This window comes from Phacochoerus africanus, chromosome 16 (assembly GCF_016906955.1).
Source record: "Phacochoerus africanus isolate WHEZ1 chromosome 16, ROS_Pafr_v1, whole genome shotgun sequence".
NCBI lineage: Eukaryota > Metazoa > Chordata > Mammalia > Artiodactyla > Suidae > Phacochoerus > Phacochoerus africanus.
Window position 1 is genome coordinate 11,170,373 of NC_062559.1, and position 26,647 is coordinate 11,197,019.

Below are 26,647 nucleotides of genomic sequence, written 5' to 3' on the forward strand. Positions count from 1 at the left end.
TCTATCCCTGGTGGCGCCTATATGCCAAGTAAAAGGATATCAAAGAAACATACGGAATAGAGGGGTCATTATACTCATATCGAAGTGGAGTGCAAGATAAAGAGTGACAACTAAGATAGGGTCACTCCCATGTACAAATCACAAAAAAAACCTGTATCACTTTCATGGACACTTTTCTTTTTTGCCTCTAGTAACATTGCTATAAAAAAAATGAAAAAAAAAAAAATTAGCCGCAAGAAGTCTAAGTTGAGATTAACAGATGACATGTAGCGATGAGGAAATGAAATTCGTATTTTTGGCAAGACAAGGGAAATTCAAACATAATTTTTTTCCCTCTGCCCATTTGGGTCTCCTCCCTCCCCTTTGGTGGATATTGTGCACCTGCCTCCATCAGACCTCCTTAGGAAATAACCTTCCTTCTTAACCTTGAAAGGAGTCACAGTGACTCACTACTCACTTTATAACTGTGCTTTTCCTGGTAACCTCTTGTAACTTGTCTGTTGTGTATAAAATGTCAACACATCATTTCATGTATAAGCCTTTGTCTCAAAAAATGTATGTAACAACCCTTTGACCTCTGATGGATGGAAGACTCCTCAGAGCTTTCTGAAACACTGTCTCCTCATGTTGGCTTCAATAAAATTTTCCTTTTTTTTTTCTTGTTTGTTTCTTTTGTTTTTTGTTTTTTAGGGCCGCACCCACAGCATATGGAGGTTCCCAAGCTAGGGATCTAATTGGAGCTACAGCTGCTGGCCTGGGCCAGAGCCACAGCAACGCCACATCTGAGCCGCGTCTGTGACCTATACCACAGCTCACAGCAATGCTGGATCCTTAACCCACTGGGTGAGGCCAGGGATTGAACCCACAACCTCATGGTTCCTAGTCAGATTCATTTCTGCTGCACCATGATGGGAAACTCCAAAATTTTCTATCTCTTTCATAGATTGAACATTGGTTAACTTTTTTGTTGATAGTGAGAAACTTTAGTATTCAGTTTAGGAGGCATAAGCTTGGGAGGGGTTGATTCAACATTAATAGGAAAACCTGTGAAACTTTTCTAACTGATTAGGCTGCAAAACTGGAAAACATATTATGAATCAGGAGCTGGAGATCTCCACTGAAAAGATGCAATATAGATGTGACCAGAGTATACGAGCTAAAATTCAAGCACTGGAGTTTGTAGTACTACTACAGGTTTAAATTGAAATGTTTGTCAGTTAGGATTCAATTCAGCTGCAAGTAACAGAAAATCCCCAAATAACATTAGCTTAAACAAGACTGTCTAAGGCTGATACCATGGCTCTATACAAAATCCTCAGGAATTCAAGCTACTTCCACCTTACTTCCCCATTGCAGTTAAAAAGCGGCTTGAGCTCATGGTCAAAGATGGAGCCATGGTTTTATTCATAGTGTGGGCAGCAGGGTGAGGAAGAGGGAAAGAATGGGCAAAGCAGGAGTTCCCATTGTGGTGCAGCGGTAATGAACCCAACTAGTAACCATGAGGATGTGGGTTAATGTCTGGTCTTGCTCAGTGCGTTAAGGATCCAGCATTGCCGTGAGCTGTGGTGTAGGTCGCAGATGCATCTTGGATCTGGCGTTGCAGTGGCTGTGGCTTGGGCTGGTGGCTACAGCTCTGATTAGACCCCTAGCCTGGGAAACTCCATATGAAGCAGGTGCAAAAAAAAAAAAAAAGAATGGGTAAAGCAGAAGTGCCAACTATCTACTAAGGGAAATTCTTGTTGCCATGTGATATTTCTGCTTATATTCCTGGGGCTAGAACTTGGTCACGTTGCCATACCTATTTGAAAAGCATCAAAGAAAATGTAGAATTCTTTTTGGTGTTCTGCCTGGCTATGCAACCAGTTGAAAATCTCTGACTAAGAAAGAAAGTAAGAACAGATACTGAGAAGGAACCAGCAGTTCGTCTCACCACAGCCAGCCCTTCACACACACTTCCTGGTACACAGGGGAACCTCAGTATTTGTGAAGACATGTTGATGGTTTTTATCAGGTGCTTAAACACAAAAAAACTCAAAATGAGAAGGTTGGGATTATGTACTCAAGTTGTTTTCACTTGGACCATCAAGTTGGAAAGCCAGGAGGTGAAGACAGTATAAGACCACAGCTCCATTTACATTTTCTCTCATTAAAGTCCCTGCCCCTGGCATAGGAACACCGGGTAATGTACCTGAGAGTGACTGTGCCTGGCATGCTCAGTTACAGATCAAAGGATGCTGTTTTTCCCTCTCTTCTTTATTGGGATGGTGCCAAACCACTTTGGACTCACTAAAGGAACCTCTCTCAACCGTCAGTTAGCTTCTTCATCATCTGCAACCATGTTAATAAATGAATTTGGGGAGTTCCTGTCTTGGCTCAGTGGTTAATGAATCTGACTAGGAACCATAAGGTTTCGGGTTTGAGCCCTATTCTCGCTCAGTGGGTTAAGGGTCCAGCGTTGCCATGAGCTATGGTGTAGGTCGCAGACATGGTTTAGATCTGGCGTTGCTGTGGCTCTGGTATAGGCTGGCGGCTGCAGCTCTGATTTGACCCCTAGCCTGGGAACTTCCATATGCCGCAGGCGTGGCCCTAGAAAAGGACCAAAAAAAATTGAATTGGAATAGGAATAACTCTTGGGTCCAAGTTTAGTAGTCAAGTGATTCTTTCTTTCTCTCTCTCTCTTTTTTTTTGGCTGCAGCGTTCAGTGGCTTAATATGGGATCTTAGTTTTTAGACCAGGGATTGAACCTGGGCCACAGTGGTGAAAGCACTGAATCCTAACCTCTAGACCACCAGGGAACTTCCCTAAGAGGCTGGTGAGTCTTAAACTTAGAAGTGCATAAGAGTTACCTGGTATATTTGTTGAAAATTACTATTCCTTTTTTCTTTTTTTTTTTTTCTCTTTTTACAATCGCTCCTGCAGCTTATGGAGGTTCCCGGGCTACTGGTTAAATCAGAGCTGCAGCTGCCAGCCTACACCACAGCAACACTGGATCTGAGCCACATCTGCAACCTATGTGGCAATGCCAGATACTTAACCCACTGAGTGAGGTCAGAGATTGAACCCACATCCTCACAGACACTGTGTCGGGTTCTTAACAAACTGAGCCACAATGGGGACTCTGAAAATTCTTATTTCTGAGCCTCATTACTCAGATATTCTTTTTTTTCTTTTCTTTTTGGCCACCCTGCTGCATATGGAGTTCCCAGGCCAGGGATCAGATCTGAGCTGCAATTGTGACCTCCACACAGCTGTGGCATGCCAGATCCTTTAACTCACAGTGTCAAGCGGGGATCAAACCTGGGTTCTGGTACTGCAGAGGCACTGCTGAGCCTGTTCTGCCACAGTGGGAACTCCTGCTCAGATATTCTGATTTAGTGTCAGATAAGGAGTAGGACCTGCAATCTATATTTTAACAAGTTTTTCAGATAATTTCAACACTTACATGGAAAACAACAATATCCAACAGGAATATATTGTGAGGCATATGTCATTTTAAATTTCCCTAGTAGTCACTTAAAAAAAAAAGCAAAAGGAAGAGTATATATCTAAAACATGATCATTCAGGCATGTAATTAGCATAAAAATTATTAATGAAGCATTTAACGTTTTTTACATACGAAGTCCTCAAAGCCTGGTGGGGATATTACACTTATGACACACCTCAGTTTGCACCTTCCATACTTCAAATGCTCCATCACCACGTGAGGCCATGGCTCTTCCACTGTGTAGGTCAGGTTTAGAAGATCAGACCGCGCTAGACTGAAACTACGGAGGTCAAAGACTGCACTTCATTCTTCTATTAGTAGAGCCTAGCAAAGTGGCCAGAATGTAGGAAATGTTCAGGAGATGCTGGTTGGCTAGTTAGTCACACTAACACTTTGGGCAATAATCCCGTGAAGCTGCGTGCCTATGGTTGTTAGTGCGGCTCAGAAAAGAGCCCCAGGTTTTTCGGGGAGGGAGGAACAGAAATTTCTGGGGTGTTCAGAAGTCTGCTAGGGCAGTTAATAGCTAATGGATAGGATTCTATTAAAAATAACTTCAAAGGCAGGGAGGGAGGAAGGACTAACTTCAAAGGCTTTAAGAGGAGAAATAGAGCAGGTTAGTAAAGTCTGTTGCTAGGACAACGTTCTCAGGATTGAAAGAGGAGAATCACACATTGTAGACTTCGGCTTGGTGTAGCTGTGATCTTTCTTTTGGTGATACACTCTCTTTTTGCTGGGTTTGGAGGAAGAACAGTTTTTAAATGGCTATTGAAAAGTGCAATCTGGACCCAGAGGGCCATGAGGCACTAAAAGTGTATAAAGTGCAAAGAGAAGAAAAATGGACTGGACACTGATTGGAAAAGGGCCACTTGAAGTGAAGTACAATCACTGATAAGATTCCTGTTAAACTACTGGTATATGCAGCTCAAGAATTTTTATCTCCTAGCTGCTAGGAGACTTCACTTATGGGAGTCAAGAATGGGGGTCAAAGTAATTTCTTCCTGGGGCCTGGAATATCATTAGACTAAACAGTTTAAGACTGTTAAGAAAGTAATTATTTGGTACTAATTTGATTTTATTTTATTATTTTTTAATTTTTAAAATTTTTTTGGAGTTCCCATGGTGACTCAGTGGTTAACGAATCCGACTAGGAGCCATGAGGTTGCGGGATCGATCCCTGGCCTTGCTCAGTGGGTTAAGGATCCGGCGTCGCCGTGAGCTGTGGTGTAGGTTGCGGACGCGGCTCGGATCTGGCGTTGCTGTGGCTCTGGTGTAGGCCGGCGGCTTCAGCTCCAATTCGACCCCTAGCCTGGGAACCTCCATATGCCACAGGTGCAGCCCTAAAAAGACAAATAAACAAAAAAACACTTTTTATTAAACTATATTAAGTTTAATTAGGTCCCATTTGTTTATTTTATTATTTGCTAAAATACAGTTGATTTACAATGTTGTGCCAATTTCCACTGTACAGAAAAAGGACGGTCATACGTCTATACACATTCTTTTTTATCTTCCATTATGATCTATTGCAAGAGATTGGATACAGTTCCCTGTGCTGTACAGTAGGACCTTATTGTCTATCCATTCTAAATGTAATAGTTTTCATCTATTAACCTCAAAATCCCAGGGCCTCCCACTCCCTACCCCCTCTCCCCTGGCACCACGAGTCTGTTCTCCATGTCTGTGAGTCTGTTTCTGTTTTTCTGTTTTGTAGATAGGTTCATTGGTGTGATGTTTTAGATTCCACATGTAAGTGATATCATATGGTTTTTGTCTTTCTCTTTCTGACGTCACTTAGTATGAAAATCTCTAGTTGCATCCATGTTGCTGCAAATGACATGATTTCAATCTTTTCTTATGACTGAGTAGTATCCATTGTATACATGTACCATATCTTCTTAATCCATTTATCTGTCGATGGACATTTAGGTAGTTTCCATGTCTTGGCTATTGTGTATAGTGTTGCTATGTTTTTATTTCTATGGTTTTGGAATAGAAATGCAGTTTCCTAAATGCAAAAACAAACAAACACGAGTCTCCCAAAGGCAAAAAAAAAAAAAAATTTGTATGGTTTGTCAGATTGTTTTGCCTATGTTCTCTTCTAGGAGTTTTATGGTGCCACGTCTTACATTTAAGTCTTTATGCCATTTTGAGTTTATTTTTATGCATGGTGTGAGAGTGTGTTCTAGTTTCACTGACTTATATGCAGCTGTCAGTTTTCCCACCACCACTTGCTGAAGAGACTGACTTTTTCGCCACAGCAGTACTGTTATCTGAGCTGCATCTGCGAAATACACCATAGCTCAGAGCAAGGCCAGATCCTTTAACTCACTTAGTGAGGCCAGGGATCGAACCTGCATTCTCATGGATACTAGTCATATTCTTAACCCACTGAGCCACAATGGGAACTCTGAGGATTTCTTTCTTTTTGATGTGTTTGGGGGGGAAGGTGAGTGCCACGTTCTACTCCTCTGCCATCTGATCCCAGATCTGATTTTATTTTTTAGAGTCTTACTCTCAATTTATCATTGAAGTATTTACACAGATACTAGCTGGTTGTTAATACTGAAGTTTTAAAATAAATTCTAAATGGTGATTTTTTTTGGTCAGTTACTATGCCTGGCATTCTGCTGAAAGCTTTCCATTTATTTAATTAAAAAAAAAGTCTTTATCTACACTTTATCAATTTTAATTAAATTGAAATTGAGAGAGATTAAGTGACTTGTCCAAGAATTGTTTCTATAGAAACAATATAACTGGGGGCAATGTTTATAAGTGTGCTTTCCACTTTTAGAAAGCACTTGTATTATTCCTCATTAATAACCTTAACTAAGCTGTAAAATTCAAATTTGTAATAAGATGGTAAATGCATAGGGTCTTAGAGTCTTTGACTTTAACAATAGATTACAAATGTAGGTTCATATAATGAATGTAACATTTGAGAATTACATTGCCCTAGTAATATCAGGAGAAGTTGAAATAAGAGATTGGAGGCTGTTGTGGCTCAGTGGTAACAAACCCAACTAGTATCCATGAGGACGAAGGTTCAGTTCCTGGCCTCACTCAGTGGGTTAAGGACCCAGCATTGCCATGAGCTGTGGTAGAGGTCACAGATGCGGATTGGATCCCAAATTGCTGTGGCTGTGGTGTACGCTGGAAGCTATAGTTCTGATTAGACCCCTAGCCTGGGAACTTCCATGTGCCACGTGTGTGGCCCTGAAAAAATAAATAAATAAATGAAATCAATAAAGAGAGAGAGATGAATAGAAGGTCTTCCATAGTCAAATTACATGGCCAAGGACATTCCTGGTGTGGCTCAGTGGTGACAAGTCCGATTAGTATCCGTGATGATGAGGGTTCGATCCCTGACCTTGCTCAATGGGTCAGGGATATGGTGTTGCCATGAGCTGTGGTGCAGATTGCAGACGTGGCTTGGATTTGGCGTTGCTGTGGCTGTGGTGTTGGCTGGCAGCTGCAGCTCTGATTCTATCCGTAGCCTGGGAACCTCCATATGCTATGGGTATGGCCCTGAAAAGTAAAAGAATAAAAAAGTTATATGGTCAAGGCACCACATGCTCTAACTTCCTTTTCTGGTCTGTTTGTCAGTGATACTATTCGTGGTAGTCAAATGTTCCTGACAAAATGAGAGGGTATAGAATGTCCAGAAATGTGGGCATTTGTAGGATAGCCTTTCAGTGGAACCCACAACAAAATTTAGAGAGCGTTTATGTGACAAAGGCTGATTACAATTAATCTTTACAAGGATTAAATTGAGGTTATGATATAATATAATCACATTATAATAATTATTATGATATAATGAAATTTTTAACGAAGTAGGGTGAAGTTAAGTAAATCCTTCTAGTTAGACCGAATGCTCTGAGGCTGGGAGTGGAGTGAAGCAGGGATATTAAGGGGGCAGTGCTCTCATCAGAGCTTGATAAATCTCAGGAATCCTCAGTCCAGCCAGGCAGAATTATGGGGGTGAGAAAGCCAAAAAATATAGAAAACCAAAAAAGTAGAGCTAGAAGTAAACTGAGCTTGGGGTTATTCTTTCAGTTAACTGGAATCAGCAGATAAGAAGCTGACTAGAGTAGATGCCAAAATAACTGCCATCTCAGACTAAAAGATACTGATTTTTTTTTTTTTTTTTGCTTTTTAAGGTCTCGCCCGAGGGAGGTTCCCAGGCTAGGGGTCCAATAGGAGCTACAGCTGCTGGCCTATGCCACAGTCATAGCAACAACAGATCCAAGCCATGTTTGTGACGTACACCACAGCTCATGGCAACACCGGATCCTCAACCCACTGAGCAATGCCAGGGATTCGAACCTACAACCTCATGGCTCAGCCGTTAATGAATCTGAACATCACCCATGAGGATGCAGATTCAATTCCTGGCCTCGCTCAGTGGGCTAAGGATCCAGCGTTGCCATGAGCTATGGTGTAGGTCACAGACTGGGCTCGGATCCCGCGTTGCTGTGGCTGTGGCTGGCAGCTGCAGCTCTCATTTGACCCCCAGCCTGGGAACCTCCATATGCTGTGGGTGTGACCCTAAAAAGCAAAAAAAAAAAAAAAAAAAAGCTCCTTGGTCCCCAAGGAGGGCATATTCTCCAATGCTCTTTTCAAATATACCTGAGGGGCAAAATAGAAAAGGGAGGAAATTCCAGAGGGTGGAGCCAAGGATGACAGAAAATCATGGACTGTGGAGCCGTACCAAGGAGCTGATGTGGACACATGACTTCAGTGTCTCTCCTACTCACTACCTTTTCAAATGACAGTATTTTGGGTATCCTGTACCTGTTCCCCCATTGTACATTGGTTGGATGTGGGATGAATAGTACTTTTAATTTGTAGGTGTGTTGCATCAAATTTCTGTTCATCAAATATTCACTCCTCTCCTCTTCTGTCTTGTGTGGTATTATAGTTCTGTGTCCTTAAGACTTTGAGTGTTGACCTGTGACTTTTGCTTGTGACTTGTTTACCTCTGACTTGCTGTGGCCAACGGAATGGCCATGTATATAACATATGTACAGGCTTTAAATATTGAGCATTTATTTGGTTTGTACTCTCTTGTCCCTTGCCCCTGCCACCACCACCACTCTTGTAAATAGTCATGAATTGAACTTATGCCTCAGGCCAAGAAAAGGTGAAGACACCTGGAGCAGAATCAAATCAAACCCAAGCCAAACCAGAAATGTTTGTTGTTTTAAGCTATTGAGTTTAGAAGTGTGACATTACACATTGTTTTTGCATCAATGTCTGACTATTACACTAATTCTTTGAATGAAGAGAAGCTAGGACTTCCCGTCGTGGCGTAGTGGTTAACAAATCCGACTAGGAACCATGAGGTGGCGGGTTCGGTCCCTGGCCTTGCTCAGTGGGTTAACGATCCGGCGTTGCCGTGAGCTGTGGTGTAGGTTGCAGACGCGGCTCGGATCCCGAGTTGCTGTGGCTCTGGTGTAGGCCGGTGGCTACAGCTCCGACTGGACCCCTAGCCTGGGAACCTCCATATGCCGCAGGAGCGGCCCAAGAAATAGCAAAAAGACAAAAAAAAAAAAGAGAGAAGCTACCTCTACATATGATGGAGAGAGTTTACAAATCATTCCAGACATAGAGTCTATCATGACTTGAGTTTGTTACTCTAACTAGCTGAAACGTTCAGGTTGTTAACTTGGGGAGATGGTAAATGGGCTTGGGGTGCAGAGAGAAGAGTGAACTAAATATTTGACGACCATAAGGTATACAGTGGTTGTCCTAGTGCTGTTCCATGCATAGAGGAGAACTGTATTTGATGGCCCCCTGTGATTGGGAGGTCAGTAACGAATACCAATAAATAAGTTGTAAGCAGAAGTGACATATGACGGCTAATATGAGAACCTCAAGGGCTTTCTTTTCATTTTTGCCCGGTGATTATTATTCCAGATTATGGCTGCTTTATCAGCCTGGAGCCTGACTGAGGAAACAGCTGACAGAGGGCAGAGCACAAACACTCAACGAAAGTGTAGCATTAATAAGAAATATTAATCTTTGTTGTGTTAAGTTCATAAGGATTCTGTAGTGGGAGCTAAGATTTTTTTTCCCATGCATTTTTGGATTTGACGTCTGGATGTGGAACAGCTGGGTTGATATTTTTTAGCGTTCAAACTGATTTTATTACAATCCATTCACATTCTGTTTATTCAATGCCTACATCCTGCTGATTATTAAATGCTTTGAGTATCATTCCCCTGGCTTATCAAAAATAATAGAAAATGCAGAATGTAATGCTGTAATAAACATTTTGAGCATGAAGAATATTTGTTTAGTCATAAAAAATTTTAAGTCTTGGATTACATCATCAGTACAGACTCCCAAAAGAAGGTGTCTTATCTTACACTATCATAGTAGTAAGCAGTGTAAAAATTTACTTGCTCCAGGAGATACCTTATGAATCAACTGATATTTATTTACGAAGACTATAATATACAAATCAAGACTCGCTTGCCTCACTGTGTCCACCAATCTAAAGTTATTATGTGATAAACTATGCCAAATACTCAGCATTTCCCCACCTGGCATTGGAGTTCCTGTTGTGGCACAGCAGAAATGAAATCTGACTAGGAACCATGAGGCTGCAGGTCCGATCCCTGGTCTTACTCAGCGGGTTAAGGATCTGGAGTTGCCCTGAGCTGTGGTGTAGGTTGCAGATGAGGCTTGGGTCCTACATTGCTGTGGCTGTGGCGTAGGCCGGCAGCTGTAGCTCCAATTTGACCCCTAGCTGGCTGGGAATCTCCATGCACTGTGGGTGCGGTCCTAAAAAGACAAAAAAATAAAATAAAATAAAAATAAGAGCCTCCCAGTCCAGGCACTGAAACTCTAAAATTATTCTACTTTGACCAATGTCTTTGATAAACATAGACACAAAAATTCTGAACAAAATTTTAGCCAACTGAATCCAACAACATACAAAAAAGATCATAAACCACAACCAAGTGGGATTCATCCCAGGTTCACAAGGATGGTTCAACATATGCAAATCAATCAAAGACATATACCACATTAGCAAAAGAAAAGTCAGGAGTTCCCTCTGTGGCACAGCAGTTAACAAACCCGACAAGGATCCATGAGGATATGGGTTCGATTCTTGGTCTCACTCAGTGTGTTAAGGATCTGGTATTGCCGTGAGCTGTGGTGTAGGTTGCAAATATGGTTCAGATCCCAAGTTGCTGTGACTGTGGTGTAGGCCAGTGGCTATAGCTCTGATTTGACCCCTAGCCTGGGAACTTCCATATGTCATGAGTGTATTTGACAAGATCCAACATTCGTTCATGATAAAAACTCTTACCAAAGTGGGTATAGAGGGAATATACCTTAATATAATAAAAGCCATTTATGACAAACCCATAGCAAATATAATACTCAATGGAGAAAAGCTGAAAGCCTTCCCATTAAAATCTGAAACAAAACAAAGATGCCCACTCTCACCACTTTTATTCAAAATAGTATTGGAAGTCCTAGCCACAGCAATCAGACAAACAAAAGAAATAAAAGGTATCCCAATTGGAAGAGAAGAGGTAAAATTGTCACTGTATGCAAATGACATGATACTATACATAGAAAACCCTAAGGACTCAAGCCAAAAACTACTTGAACTGATCAACAAATTCAGCAAAGAAGACGAATACAAGATTAACATTCAGAAATCAATTGCATTTCTGTATACTAACAATGAAATATTATACAAAAATATAATACCTTTTAAAATTGTACAGAAAAAAATTAAATACCTGGGAATAAACTTGACCAAGGAGGTGAAAGACTTATATGCTGAGAACTATAAAACATTAATCAAAGAAATTAAGGAGGATTCAAAGAAATGGAAAGATATTCCATGCTCCTGGGTTGGAAAAATTAATAATGTGAAAATGGCCATACTATCCAAAGCAATCTACAGATTCAATGCAACCCTTATCAAATTACCCATGACATTTTTCACGGAACTAGAACAAACAATCCAAAAATTTATATGCAACAACAAAAGACCCAGAATTGCAAAAGCAATCCTGAAGAACAAAAACCAAGCAGGAGGCATAACTCTCCCGGACTTCAGACAATATTATAAAGCTCTAGTCATCAAGACAGGGTGGTACTGGTACCAAAACAAGACATACAGATCAATGGAACAGAATAGAGAAACCAGAAAGAAACCCAGACTCCTACGGACAATTAATCTTCGACAAAGAAGCCAAGAATATAAAATGGGGAAAAAGACAGTCTCTTCAGTAAGTGTTGCTGGGAAAACTGGAGAGCTGCATGTAAATCAATGAAACTAGAACTCACCCTCACACCACGCACAAAAATAAACTCTAAATGGCTTAAAGATGTAAATGTAAGACAAGACACCATCGAATTCCTAGAAGAGAACAGAGGCCAAACATTCTCTGACATCAACATTGCAAATGTTTTCTCAGGTCAGTCTCCCAAGGCACAGAAATAAAAAAAAATAAATAAACAAATGGGACCTAATTAAACTGACAAGCTTTTTGCACACAAAGGAAACCATAAAAAAATCAAAAAGACAACTTACAGAATGGGAGAAAATAGTTTCAAATGATGCAACTGACAAGGGATTAATCTCTAAAATACACAAACAACTTATACAACTCCACAGCAAAAAAGCCAACAACCCAATGGAAAAATGGGCAAAAGATCTGAAGAGACATCTCTCCAAAGAAGATATACAGATGGCCAATAAGCACATGAAAAAATGTTCAACATCACTGATTATTAGAGAAATGCGAATCAAACCTACTATGAGGTACCACCTTACACCTGTCAGAATGGCCATCATTAATAAGTCCATAAATAGCAAATGCTAAAGAGGGTGTGGAGAAAAGGGAACCCTCCTGCACTGTTGGTGGGAATGTAAATTGGTACAACCACTATGGAAAGCAGTAAGGAGGTACTTAACCCACTGAGTGAGGCCAGGGATCAAACCAGTAACCTCATGGTTACCAGTCAGCTTCATTACTGCTCTGCCACAACAGGAACTCCTGGCTAGCCCTAACTATTATCACATTACAAAATCTTTCCTTATTGAGGGGGTGGGTAGTATTTTATTGTTTTAATTTTCAACTTAGAGAACTTTTTTTTTTCTTTCTAGGGCCTCACCCGAAGCACATGGAAGTTCCCAGGCTAGGGCTCAAATCAGAGCTGTAGCTGTCAGCCTACCCCACAGCCACAGCAACACCGGTTCCTAGCTGCATCTGAAACCTACACCACAGCTCACGGCAAGGCTGGATCCTTAACCCACTGAATAAGGCCAGGGATTGAACGGTGTCCTCATGGATCCTAGTCAGGTTTGTTATAGCTGAGCCACAACAGGAACTCTTAGAGTAGTCTTAGGTTTGAGCATACTTCAAGTTTAAGTATACTATCTATTACATAATACACACGGAGTGAGACCTAAAATTATGAACTTTGAAATCTGGTGAAATTGAGAGGACTTTCAGTGATTTAACTGCAGGTTCCCCAACCCACTCTGTCGTCTAGGTTAAGGTGTCCTAATCAAACGGCCCCCCTTATCAAAGGGACTGGGTGCAGGTCCTGCTGACCCCTGAGTGTTGGGATTCAGTTCCCTGTGTCAAAGTGGAGCTATTCAAACAAGCCAGTCACATCCTTTGACAAGAGCTGGCAGCACTGCACCCTCATGATACGCCAAAGCCCGCCTCCTGTAGCACTGGTTATTCACTGTGTTCCCACGTGCCAGCCCTGTGTGGCCTTGGCTGGTATATCCTCCGTCCCAGGCTCGGACTATATCACACCAGTAAACTGCTGTTGATCTCACCTGTCCAGTGTCTAGAGTTGTGTCTTCAGCCACCCTCACAACCTAACCCTAGGGCAGGAATCCCTTCTCCACCAACCTGGAGAAAATGAGATGATTAAAGCAATTGAACAAATATTTATTGTGTGCCTACAGTGTCAAGGTGCGTGCCAGTTGCTGAGGTCATCAAAGTGGGTGAACAAAACAGGAGTTCCCATCATGACTCAGTGGAAACGAACCTGACTAGCATCCATGAGGACACAGGTTTGATCCCTGGCCTCGCTCAATGGGTTAAGGATCCAGCGTTGCCATGAGCTGTGGTGTAGTTTGCAGATGCGGCTTGGATTTGGCATGGCTGTGGCTGTGGTGTAGGCTGGCAGCTACAGCTCCAACTTGACCCCTAGTCTTGGAACCTCCACATGCTGCAGATGCAGCCCTAAAAAGACAAAACAAAAACAGACTTACTCAGCCCTCACAGAGCTCAGAGGATTGTGAGGAAGACAGACTTTATACAATTAGTAACATGATACTATCTAATTAACATTGAGCTAAATGCTATGAAGGAATATGTAAGGATGCTTTTGTGAATTGCTTATGTCTTTTGTGTATTTATCTGTTGGGTTCTTAGTGTTTGTCATGTTAATTTGTTTGAGCTAATAATAAGTTAAGATATAAACTTGTCAAATTTCTTGTGTAGTTTTGTTTACAGCTTAATTTTTGTGTTTCATACTATAGATGTTTTGAATTTTATGTTGTCAAATTGATCGATTTTTTTTCCCTCCTGATTGTTTTGTTGCTTTTACTTCTTTCCTGCCAGAAAGCTGCTAACTATTCATTCGTTTTTGCACATATTTTTTTTTTTTGAAAAGAAACATGTGCACATGTTACATGCCTGTGCAAAAAAATACCAAATAGTACCAAAGACTATCGAATGAAAACTAGGTCTCCTTTCTAACCCAAGTCTCCAGGATCCATGGGTCTAAGTGTTCTTTTGGAATTTTTAATGCACACACCCACATAGAGCCTTTAAACAATGATAGCCTATTACAAACTATCTTCTGTCCCCTGTCTCTTTCTTTTTTTAAATTTTTGTTTGTTTGCTTTTTTAGGGCCCTACCTGCAGGATATGGAAGTTCCCAGGCTAGGGGTCGAATCAGAACTGCAGCCTAGGGAGTTCCCATTGTGGCTGAATGGTTAGCGAACCCGACTTGTATCCATGAGAATGCATGTTCATTCCCTGGCCTCGATCAGTGGGTTAAGGATCCCGTGTTGCCATGAGCTCTGGTGTAGCTCGCAGACATGGCTTGGATCCCTCACTGCTGTGCCTGTGATGTAGGCCGGCAGCTGTAGCTCTGATTCAACCCCTAGCCTGGAAACCTCCATATGCCATGGGTGTGACCCTAAAAAGCAAACAAACAAACAAACAAAAACCCAAAAAACTGCAGCCAATGATTTATGTTACAGCCACAGCAACACAGGAGCAGGCCAAGTCTGTGACCCACGACACAGCTTGTGTCAATGCCAGATCCTTAACCCACAGAGCAGAGCCAGGAATTGAACCTGCACTTTCACAGATACTAGTGGGTTAACCGGTGAGCCACAACAGGAACTCCAGGATGAGCATCTATGCCTCCAGTCTACTGTGTTACCTATAATGTTGCACTGAACAATATGTCTTTGTTATACATATGCAAGAATATCATGGTTATGTTCAGTAATTGAATTGCTGAGTGTTTGTTAAGAACAAGGCAAGTGTTTATTAAGAACTTTCTATATACTGGAGTTCCTGTTGTGGCGCAGCAGAAACGAATCTGACTAGGAACCATGAGGTTGCAGGTTCAGTCACTGGCTTTGCTCAGTGGGTTAAGGATCTGGCATTGCCATGAGCTGTGGTGTGGGTCGCAGACATGGCTCGCATCTGGTGTTGCTGTGGCTGTGGTGTAGGTCAGCAGCTATAGCTCTGATTCTACCCCTAGCCTGGGAACCTCCATATCCCAAAGGTTTGTCCCTAAAAAGCCAAAAAAAAAAAAAAAAAACTTCCTATATACTAAGAAAATTAGTACTTTGCCAAATAATTTATAATTATTTTTTCCCAGTTTGTCATTTAAATTTGTGATATCGTGGGCCATAGAGAAAATTTAAATGTTTATGTAGTCCGATTTATCAGTCTTTTCCTTTAGGGTTTCTGGGTTTTGTATTTTGTTTAGACATATACTAAGATGAATTTGTTTTTTTTCCTATTACTTTTAAGATGTCATTTTTACATTAAAATTTTGATTCACGTGAAGTTTATTCTGGCAAAAAGAATGAGATAGCGAGCCAAGTTAATTTTTTTCCAGATGGCTTCTCAGCATCCCAACACCATTTATTACAAATCAATTTTTCTTTTTCTCTGCTATTTTGGAATGTTGCCTTTATCTTACACTAAATTCCCATTTTACATTTAGATCTATTTCTACAGTTTACGCTTTGTTCTATTGATCTGTTTGTTTATTCATGCATGAGGAACAAACCTCTTAAACTACTGTACTTGACAAGACATTCTGCACATGAGTTTTATTCTCTCTGGAACTGATTTGGGTACAGGATGTCATGTGAGAATCTAAATGCCAAATAAAGTCACTCTGTAGACAGAAAGAAAAAAGAAGGGGAAGAAAATGGAGGTGGTAGGTATGGCTCTCGCGTGATTGTGTAATTAGTTTGTGAAGTGGGAAAAGAGAAAGGAGAGCTTACAACTATGGCATGTTTGTCACTTTACTCCTAAAAATACGCTAAGATGTTTATTAACAGTATAATAAATGACCACCGGGGATGACCACTTTGATCACTGTTTTCTGTCCCTCATTCTTTGAAATTTGTTAATGTTACGTTTTGCTACCTGAATAAATTATGCTACCCAAATAAACAGGAACATTCTATCCTGTCATTACACTTCCCTACCCGAACACTCTCCCTTTATAATTTTGCCGCTCCTATTTGTTGTGATTAAAAAGATTTAAATACAAAATAATATGTTCGAATTTTGCCACAGGACTCCAAGAGGAGCAGAACCACGATGTGACAACGATGTGGATCTGAGCCCAGACTCTTCATGCAACAGATTAGACTTGCCTATAATTATCAGTATTAGCTTCCTTTGGGTGAAGTACAAAATGAACTACATCTCTAAAGAAAACACAAGTTTTAAACACTGGTAGAGTTTAAAAGTAAGACTACAAAAGAAAATGACACTAAGTTGCCTCCTCCTGTATGTGTGTGCCCCGGGATAGAGCTTAATTTCCCAAGGAACACAACGGTTTAGGGTTGACTTCAGCTTGCAGCTTTGTGGCAGACACAGCTCACAACAGTATCCACCACAAAGACTTGGAAAAGCAAAGACTGACTTCCTTAATCTTCTTTTAGCCAGTTGTGGTTGATGTGACATGAACAAAAGGCTGTTTCTGACTATTGGGAGAGCTTTTTCTTTTCTGAGGAAAGAGACTGCTTTAGATTGAAAGTTTGGGTCTTCTCAAGATTCATATGCTGAAACCTAATCCCCAGTGTAATGACAAAAGGAGGTGGGGCTTTTGTGAGGTGACTGGGTCATAAGAGTGGAGCCCTCATGAATGGGATTAGTGCCCCCATAAAAAAGAGGACCCAGGAGCTCCCTAGTGCTCAGTGGCTAAGGATTATGGCTAAAGAGAAAAAAGTCAAGTAATAAACTGATTGCTTGCTTACATAAATTTGATAGTTTTTAAGTTTTTTATTAAAGTATAGTTGATTTACAATTTTGTGCCAATTTCTGCTGTACACCAAAGTGAAGCAGTCATACATATATGACTGCTTACATACATATACACACACACACACACACATACATACATTCCTTTTTCTTTCTTTTTTTTTTTTTTGTCTTTTTACGGCTGCACCTGATGGCATATGGAAGGTCCCAGGCTAGCGAGGGAATCGGAGCTATGGCTGGTGGCCTATACCACATCCACAGCAGTGTGGGACCTGAGCTGCGACTACACCACAGCTCATGGCAACGCTGGATCCTTAACCCACTGAGCAAGGCGAGGGAGCAAACCCATGTCCTCATGGATCCTAGTTGGGTTCGTTAACTACTAAGCCACGACAGGAAACTCCCACATTCCTTTTTTTTTTTTTTTTTTTTTTTCCCCAACAATAGAAATGTTTGGTCTCATAGTTCTGGAGGCTAGAAATTCAAAATCAAGATGGTGGCAGGATTGGCTCCTTCTGAGGGCTGTGAGGGAAGGATCCATTCCAGGCGTTTTTCCTTGGTTCATAGATCGCCAACTTCATATTCACTTGACAGTCTTCTTGTATGTGTATCTGTTCAGACCTTGGCTCCAGTTTATGCTTCATGTATAAATCACATGGGATGCGGGACTATGAAATTAAGATATTTTAAGGACTAAATCTATGCTTCATTACCAGACTTGTTCATGTTGTTCAGTTCCATCCAGAAGTTGAAACTAACTATGGGAGCAGGCTGAATTGACTTTACTGCATGTGTTGCAGATCTTCCTTGTATTTTCAGAATACCTTAAATTGTTTGCTTCCAAGACCTTGACTTAACATGTTCTTGAAACCATATGGACCTACCTGTCAACCGGGAGTTCAGCCAAGGCTGAGGGCTGGGGATCATAGTTCCTTCCCAGTTGCACTTTGAATGTCACAGGCTGGTTGGGTTTCCTCCCATTATGATGGCTGAATTTTTTTTTTTAATTAAAAAAAAATTTGGGGGTAGTTCCCGTCGTGGCGCAGTGGTTAACGAATCCGACTAAGAACCATGAGGTTGCGGGTTCGATCCCTGGCCTTGCTCAGTGGGTTAAGGGTCTGGCGTTGCCATGAGCTGTGGTGTAGGTCACAGATGCGGCTCGGATCCCGTGTTGCTGTGGCTGTGGTGTAGCCCGGCGGCTACAGCTCCGATTCGACCCCTGGCCTGGGAACCTCCATATGCCCTGGGAGCGGCCCTGGAAAAAGGCAAAAAGACCAAAAAAAAAAAAATTTTTGTTTGCTTTTTAGGGCCACACCCCTGGCATATGGAGGTTCCCAGGCCAGGCGTCTAATCAGAGCTACAGCAGCCGGCCTGCACCACAGCCACAGCAACTTGGGATGCAAGCTGCATCTGCAACCTACACCACAGCTCATGGCAACGCTGGATCCTTGACCCACTGAGCAAGGCCAGGGATCAAACCTGAGTCCTCATGGATGCTTGTCAAATTCGTTAACCACTGAACCATGAAGGGAACTCCCCTGAATTCTTTTTTATTGTCCTGTGCAGGTCTTCCAAAAGCTGGACTTCCAGCACTTGTTTCCAAGCTGTAAATTGCAGAAGCACTTTTGGTCCTCACCACACATTTCTGTTTTTTAGTATTATTTTCCATCACGGTCTATGCCAGAAAATTTGTTACCATTGAGCCACAACAGAAACTCCAAGAATTAGTTTGCCATTATAGTATTATGGTGTGAGCTATCTCACTTTGTTATTCTAATGGAAAAACTGTATATTGAGTAATTTATCTTTTTTTTTCTTTTTTTTAGGGCCCTGCCTGAGGCATATGTAAGTTCCCAGGCTAGGGGTGGAATTGGAGCTACAGCTGCCAGCCTACACCACAGCTCATAGCAACACCAATCCTTAACCCACTGAGCAAGGCCAGGGATCGAACCTTCGTCCTCATGGATTCTGGTCGGGTTTCTTAACCGCTGTGCCACGAAGGGAACTCTGATCCTTCCTCCATTTATTTTAGCTGTCAACATTAATCATTCAATGATTATATATATGAGTACATGCATATATTCCATTATATAGAGGTGGATGTTGACAATATTGCGGGTTGGTTCCAGACCACCACAATAAGGAGAATAGTTCAACAAAGCAAGTTGCACCATTTTTTTTGGTTTCCTAGTACATTTAGAAGTTATGTTTATAGTATACTACAGTCTATTAAGTGTGTAGTTATCAATAGCATTATTTCTAAAAAAGTACATACCTTTTTTTAAAATGATTTTTGTTTTTTCCATTATAGTTGGTTTATAGTGTTATGTCAATTTTCTACTGTAAAGTAACCCAGTCACACACACACACACACACACACACACATATATATATATACATTCTTTTTCTTACATTATCTCCTATCATGTTCCATCACAAGTGACTAGATATTATTCTCAGTGCTATACAGCAGGATCTCATTGCTTATCCATTCGAAAGGCATTAGTTTGCATCTATTAACCCCAAATTCCCGGTCTATCCCACTCCCTCCCCATCCCCCTTGGCAACCACAAGTCTGTTCTGCAAGTCCATGAGTTTCTTTTCTGTGGAAAGGTTCATTTGTGCCTTATATTAGATTTCAGATATAAGTAATATCATATGGTATTTGTCTTTCTCTTTCTGGCTCATTTCACTCAGTATGAGATTCTCTAGGTCCATCCATGTTGCTGCAAATGGCATTATTTTGTTCTTTTTTATGGCTGAGTAGTATTCCATTGTGTATATATACCACATCTTCCTAATTCAGTCATCTGTCGATGGACATTTGGGTTGTTTCCATGTCTTGGCTATTGTGAATAGAGCTGCAATGAACATGCAGGTGCAGTGTGTTTTTTAAGGAAAGTTTTGTCCGGATATATGCCCGAGAGTGGGATTGCTGGGTCATGTGGTAGTTCTATGTATAGATTTCTAAGGTATCTCCAAACTGTTCTTCATAGTGGTTGTACCAGCTTACATTCCCACCAACAGTGCAGGAGGGTTCCCTTTCCTCCATATCCCCTCCAGCATTTGTTATTTGTGGACTTATTAATGATGGCCATTCTGACTGGTGTGAGGTGGTAGCTTATAGTAGTTTTGATTTGTATTTCTCTAATAATCAGGGATGTTGAACATTTTTTCATGTGCTTGTTGACCATCTGTATATTTCTTTGGGGAAATGTCTATTCAGGTCTTTTGCCCATTTTTCCATTGGGTTGTTGGTGTTTTTGCTGTTGAGTTGTATAAGTTGTTTGTATATTCTAGAGATTAATCCCTTGTCAGTTGCATCATTTGAAACTATTTTCTCCCATTCCAAAAAAGTACATATCTTAATTTTTTTTTTTGCTTTTTTGCCTTTTCTGGGGCTGCTCCCGCGGCATATGGAGGTTCCCAGGCTAGGGGTTGAATCAGAGCTGTAGCCACCGGCCTACGCCAGAGCCACAGCAACACGGGATACGAGCCGCGTCTGCAACCTACACCAGAGCTCACGGCAACGCCGGATCGTTAACCCACTGAGCAAGGGCAGGGACCGAACCCGCAACCTCATGGTTCCTAGTTGGATTCGTTAACCACTGCGCCAGGACGGGAACTCCCAAAAAAGTACATATCTTAATTTAAAAATAATGCTATTGGAAAAATGGTGCTGATGGACTCGATTCAAGGCAGGGTTGCCACAAATCTTCAATTTGTAAAAACACACAAAATCTTAGAAGTGTGATAAAACAAGGTATATGATATATAGTAATATAATAACAATTTATATATTATATATTTATATATCCATATATTTATATAATAATATAATTATATATAAATGTTATAATATAATAATATAATGTATATTATATATTTACTTATACCCATATATTTGTAAACCAGGTATATGATATATATTAGTATATTAATATTTATAATATATATTAATGATTATATTATGTTATATATTATGTATTAATATATTAATCACATACGATAACATATGATTATACAATATATGATAAAACAAGGTATACGATATATAACATAATATACAATATAATAATATAATTTATATATTATACATTTATATATACCCATAGATACATGAATACACTCAATTATATACATGAATACATTAATATACTAATTTATACACTCAGTATATACACTCATATATATATATACATATATATATGAGTCGATTCCTGGACTTTCACTGTTGCCACAGTGTAACTACATATTTCAGGCCCCACGATACCATCTTAGCCATGGGTACTTTTGTTTTTACATGGCACTCTTTTCAGAGGTTAATGTGTGTCCTGGTGTGGATTTCTTTTTTTGGGAATTCACTCAATTTCTTTAATCTATATATTTGTCTTTTGCCAAATTTGAGAAGTCTTCAGCCATTATTTCTTTGGATATTTTTTCAGTCCCCCTCTCACCCCTCTTCTTCCTCTTCTTTCAAGGATATAATGGTTGGATCATTTGTTATTTTCCCACAAGTCCATGGGGTCTTTTTTTCCCCAGTCTTTTTTCTCTCTTCTGTTCACATGGAGTAAATTCTTTTAAATGATAGCTAAGTTTCTGATTCTATCCCCCTCTGTCATTTCCACTGTACCGTTGAACCCATCTGTTGTTTTTATTTCATTTATTATAGTTTTTAGTTTTAAAATTTCCATTTTAAAAACCATATTTCTTTGCTGATATTTTCTAATTTTTGTTTGTTCCAAGAAAATTTGTAAGGGTATTTGGGGTGGGGAGCATGCCCGTGGCATGTGGAATTTCTTTGGCCAGGGACTGAACCTGCACCACAGCAGTGACCCAAGCTGCTGTAGTGACAATGCTGAATCATTAACCTACTGCACAACAAACTCCCATAACAGCATTTTTTTTTGTGATGGCTGCTTTAAAATCTTTGTCAGATAATTCCAGTATCTGATTCATCTCAGTATTGGCAGTTGATTGTCTTTACTCATCCAATTTGTGGTTTTCCTGTGGTTCTTGGTATGCGTGATTTTTCCATTGTATCCCAATCATTTTGGATATTGTTAGGAAACTTCGAATTCTATTTAAATCTTATACTTTGGTAGGCAATTATGATGTAGGTCTTGGCTTACTTTGGTGGGCTGTGGTTCCAACAATAATTTAACTTTCCCAGCTCTTGCCAGGCTATTCTGGTCTCTTTAGTTCACTTGGGGCTGTTCTAGTCTTCTCTGGTGCTGGCAATGCTGGGTGGGCAGGGAAGAGGCCAGGACGAAGACTCTGGGCTGCCCAGTGCTGGCAGGACCCTGCTCAGTCCCTACTGGTGCTGTGCGTGGAGTCAAAGGAAGTGAGGGATGCCAGGGTCCAGGGGATAGAGAGTGTTTCCTCCTTTTACTCTCCACACTTTTAGGTGCTGGTGAGCTTTTCACCCAGTATCTGTTTTGCTCACAGCAAGGAAGAGCCTACCTAAGCCACCTTGAGCTATGCGGGCAAAACTTACCCATTTAGATTTTTAGCTGGAACGCTTTAACAAAAACTCAGAATAACAAGAGAAAAACAATTAAAAAAAAAAAAAAGGCAGCCCATATTATGAGAGAGAAGACTAAACCAAAGGTAACTCAGAATGGCAACTTAGAATTCCAGTTTATACAGCACCTTCAACAAAGAAAAATAATCCTCCACAAAAATTAATAACAATACATTTATAGAGAAATGACAGGACAAAGGAAAGCAGTTTAGGCTTCCAAGGGCCACAGACTATGGGAAGGTAAATATATGGGTGGGAACTAATGGCTATTCCTCCGGTGCCATCTCTGGGCTGAAATCGTCTGTCCTCAGTAAAAGGAGAATTTAATTCTTGCCTTTAGGCAGACAACAGAGAGCTTTTTCTGTCTTTGCTGCTTCCTAGTCGCCGTTAGCTTGATTAAAAAAAAAAAAGCAAATTCAACTGAGTAAATTTGAAGCTCTAATTGGCTTTATTAAGCAACTCATGAATTGGGCAGCATTCCACCTAGTAACTAAAAGGGGAAAAAAAGGAAGATTTTATAGGCAGGAGGGCGGGGCCCTGGAGCGACTGGGAAAAAAAAGAAACAATTACTTTTAGGCCAGGACATATTTTTGGGGGGCGGGGAAGGAATGGCAAGGGTTTTATCATGCATATTGCCTCTTCACCCTCTCCAGGACAGAGAGGGCCATGTGACAGATGACCTCATTGGGGCCTGACACAAAAATTCCATACTAGTTGATGAAGCTTGCGTTTCTGGAGAAGGTCAAAACTGCAATTAGGTCACATATTAAATCTAGGTTTTGTACCATGAGCTTTAGCACAAGGGATGCCATATTGGGCTTGTGGTTTTTCTTGTTCACAAGCTCAAAGTAATTTTTATGTCAATGAGACATATTTTGGGGTGATATTCTGGGGAAAGAGTTGAAAAAGGCCAGGCCTAGGTTGCTTTCTACAGGATGTGGAGGACAGATCTTCTCTGTCCTGTCTCTCCTGACAGACTTCTTGCTGCCAATTGCCTTGGGAGTCATGGGTGAGGGTCCCTGTTAGGTATCTGTTGGGCTGTCCCTTACCTGGTCCTTGGGCCAGATGGAGCAAGCTTTTCTTGGGGCTTCATTTTGGTCTTTCCTGTTGGCTATCCCAGGTTGCAGGGGTCTCCAACACTCCTTTCTTGAGACCCATAGGACACAAAAAATTGAGCCCAGGGAATTCAATGCCTTGTTCCTGAAGTCCTGAGATCTCTAGCCCATTTGCTTTCTTTTTTTCCAGAGTCCTGTTATGGTTGTCTATTTTTATGGTTGTATTTATTTATTTTTATTTATTTATTTTTGTCTTTTTGCCATTTCTTGGGCCTCTCCCGCGGCATATGGAGGTTCCCAGGCTAGGGGTCAAATCAGAGCCAGAGCCACCAGCCTACGCCAGAGCCACAGCAACTCGGGATCCGAGCTGTGTCTGCAACCTACACCACAGCTCACGGCAACGCCGGATTCTTTACCCACTGACCAAGGCCAGGGATCGAACCCGCAATCTCGTGGTCCCTAGTCAGATTCATTGACCACTGAGCCACGATGGGAACTCCTTTATGGTTGTATTTAGAAGAGAGGGAAATTTGTGTCAGGGAACAAAACTCCCAAAGTGTGTCTCTTTGGCATGAGGATTATTTTAGGCTGATGTTTTTTTGTTTTTTTTGTTTTTTTTTGGCTGCACCTGCAGCATGTGGAAGCTCCCAGGCCAAGGACTGAACCTGTGAACAGGTTGCCACAGAAGCAACCTGAGCCATAGCAGTGATATCAAAGGAACCTTAACCAGGTGCACCACAAGGGAACTCCCTCAGCTGGTTATTTTTAAAGCCCCCAAAGACTCAAGGAGAATCTTTGACCTTCCCCTTAACTACCTAAAGGAATGTAGATACAGGACCTATTCCAGGAAGGAAACGACCACCAGAAACAACTACAGCATGAAGCTGGCATGTAGACAGGGAGGAACTTAGCAAAGTCTGTTGGAATTCCTCTGTGTCCCATTGTCTCTGCTGGCTGGGCAAACCTTTGTTTACCAAACACTTGTTTTCCCATCTCTCTGTGAATTGCCTTCCTCCCTTTTGAGGTCCCAAACCACCACCCCCAACATCCTCTTTTCGTTTCAGCAGAAGATGGTATTTAAAATGATGGCTTCAACTATTTTGAGTTGCTCAGTTTTCCTGGGCCTCTCCTATTTTATACATGTTATTAAACATTTGCTTGAGTTAAAAAAAAAAAAGTAGGCAGCAAAAAAGAAATAGAGGGGTGTCAAGCAATTTATTAAAAATAATTTGTTAAAGTTATTAATGTTTTAGATTTGTGACATTTGTGGTAACTTATTAGCTTTATAAAATTGTAATTTGTTGTGAAAACAAAAACATTTGCTTGATTTTCCCCTGTTAATCTGTGTCATGTCAATTTAATTTTTAGACCAGCCAAAAGACCCTCCTACCCTAGAAGGGTAGAGGGGAGTTTTTCCTCCCTGACAAATGTATGTTTTTATTATTATTATTATTATTATTAATATTATTTTTGTCTTTGTGCCCTTTCTAGGGCCGCACCCGCCGCATATGGAGGTTCCCAGGCTAGGGGTCCAATCGGAGCTGTAGCCACCTGCCTATACCAGAGCCACAGCAACGCGGGATCTGAGCTGCGTCTGCAACCTACACCACAGCTCATGGCAATGCTGGATCCTTAACCCACTGAGCAAGGCCAGGGATGGAACCTGCAACCTCATGGTTCCTAGTCGGATTCTTTAACCACTGCACCACAATGGGAACTCCCCTGACAAATGTATGGAGCCAGGAGCTAGTCTCTGGAAATTATTTCAAATATCTAGCATAAAATTATAGGTGGATGATTTAGTTCTCATTAATACTTGGTCAAAACTATGAATAAAAACAAATTTTAAAAGATAATTTATACTAGGAGTTTCCATTGTGGCTCGGGGGCTAAGAACCTGACTAGTATCCATGAGGACGTGGGTTCAATCCCTGACCTTGCTCAGTGGTTTAAGGATCCGGGGTTGCTACATGCTGCGGTGTAGGTTGAAGATATGGCTTGGATCGGGGTTACTGTGGCCATGGTGTAGGCCAGCGGCTGCAGCTCTGATTCAAACCCTAGCCTGGGAACTTCCATATGCCACAGGTGCAGCCATACAAAGTAAATAAATAAATAAATAAATAAATAAAAATCAATTACACTAGAAAAAAGATCAAATTACTTTCCCTTTCTCTTTATGAAAATGCAAAGGTATTATTATGCGAAGAGGCAATTGATATACAACCATGTATTTTGAAGATCTGCTGCTATCTGGAAAAACCTGGGAATGAGAAATAATTTTTATTTTATTAAAAATTTTTCTTAATAAATTTTTTCCTTTTTGTTAGGGCCACTCCCACAGCATATGGAGGTTCCCAGGGTAGGGGTCGAATTGGAGCTGCAGCTGCCAGCCTATGCCACAGCCACAGCAATGCCGGATCTGAGCTGCGTCTTCAATCTACACCACAGCTCATGGTGACGCTGGATCAGTAACCCAGCTGAGCGGGGCCAGGATCAAACCTGCAACCTCATGGTTCCTAGTCGGATTCGTTTCCACTGCACTGGACGGGAACTCCGAAATAATTTTATTTTTGAATCTGCCAAGTCCTGAAGTTTTTTTTTCCCCATTTTTATGGCCACATTCATGGCATATGGATGTTCCTGAGCCAGGAACTGAATCCAAGCCCCAACTGCAACCCGAACTGCAGTTGCGGCAGTGCCAGATTGAGGCAGGATATCAACTCAGGTAGTCAGTATAGGAGCATGGGCTTCGATGCCTTCTTTGATATGGCCATTGATTAACATGTGTGGCTTAAGGGCTCCAGGGAGTAACATCCCCACAGGCCTTGCTTACTATACGGAGTGTACCTAAGTTCAGAAGGACATTAATCCCTAATCCCCTGTGACTCAGTTTACAGGACGAAAAGGTCAAAGAAACTATGAGACTTATAGGACATTTCCACCCCAGGACCCTATTGGACAAGGACTGACATGGGTAACTGAATAAGGCCAATGGGAGAAGACCACATCTCTCTGGACCCCACTTTGGTGCCTCACCCTCCAACCTTAAGGAATAAAAGCCCC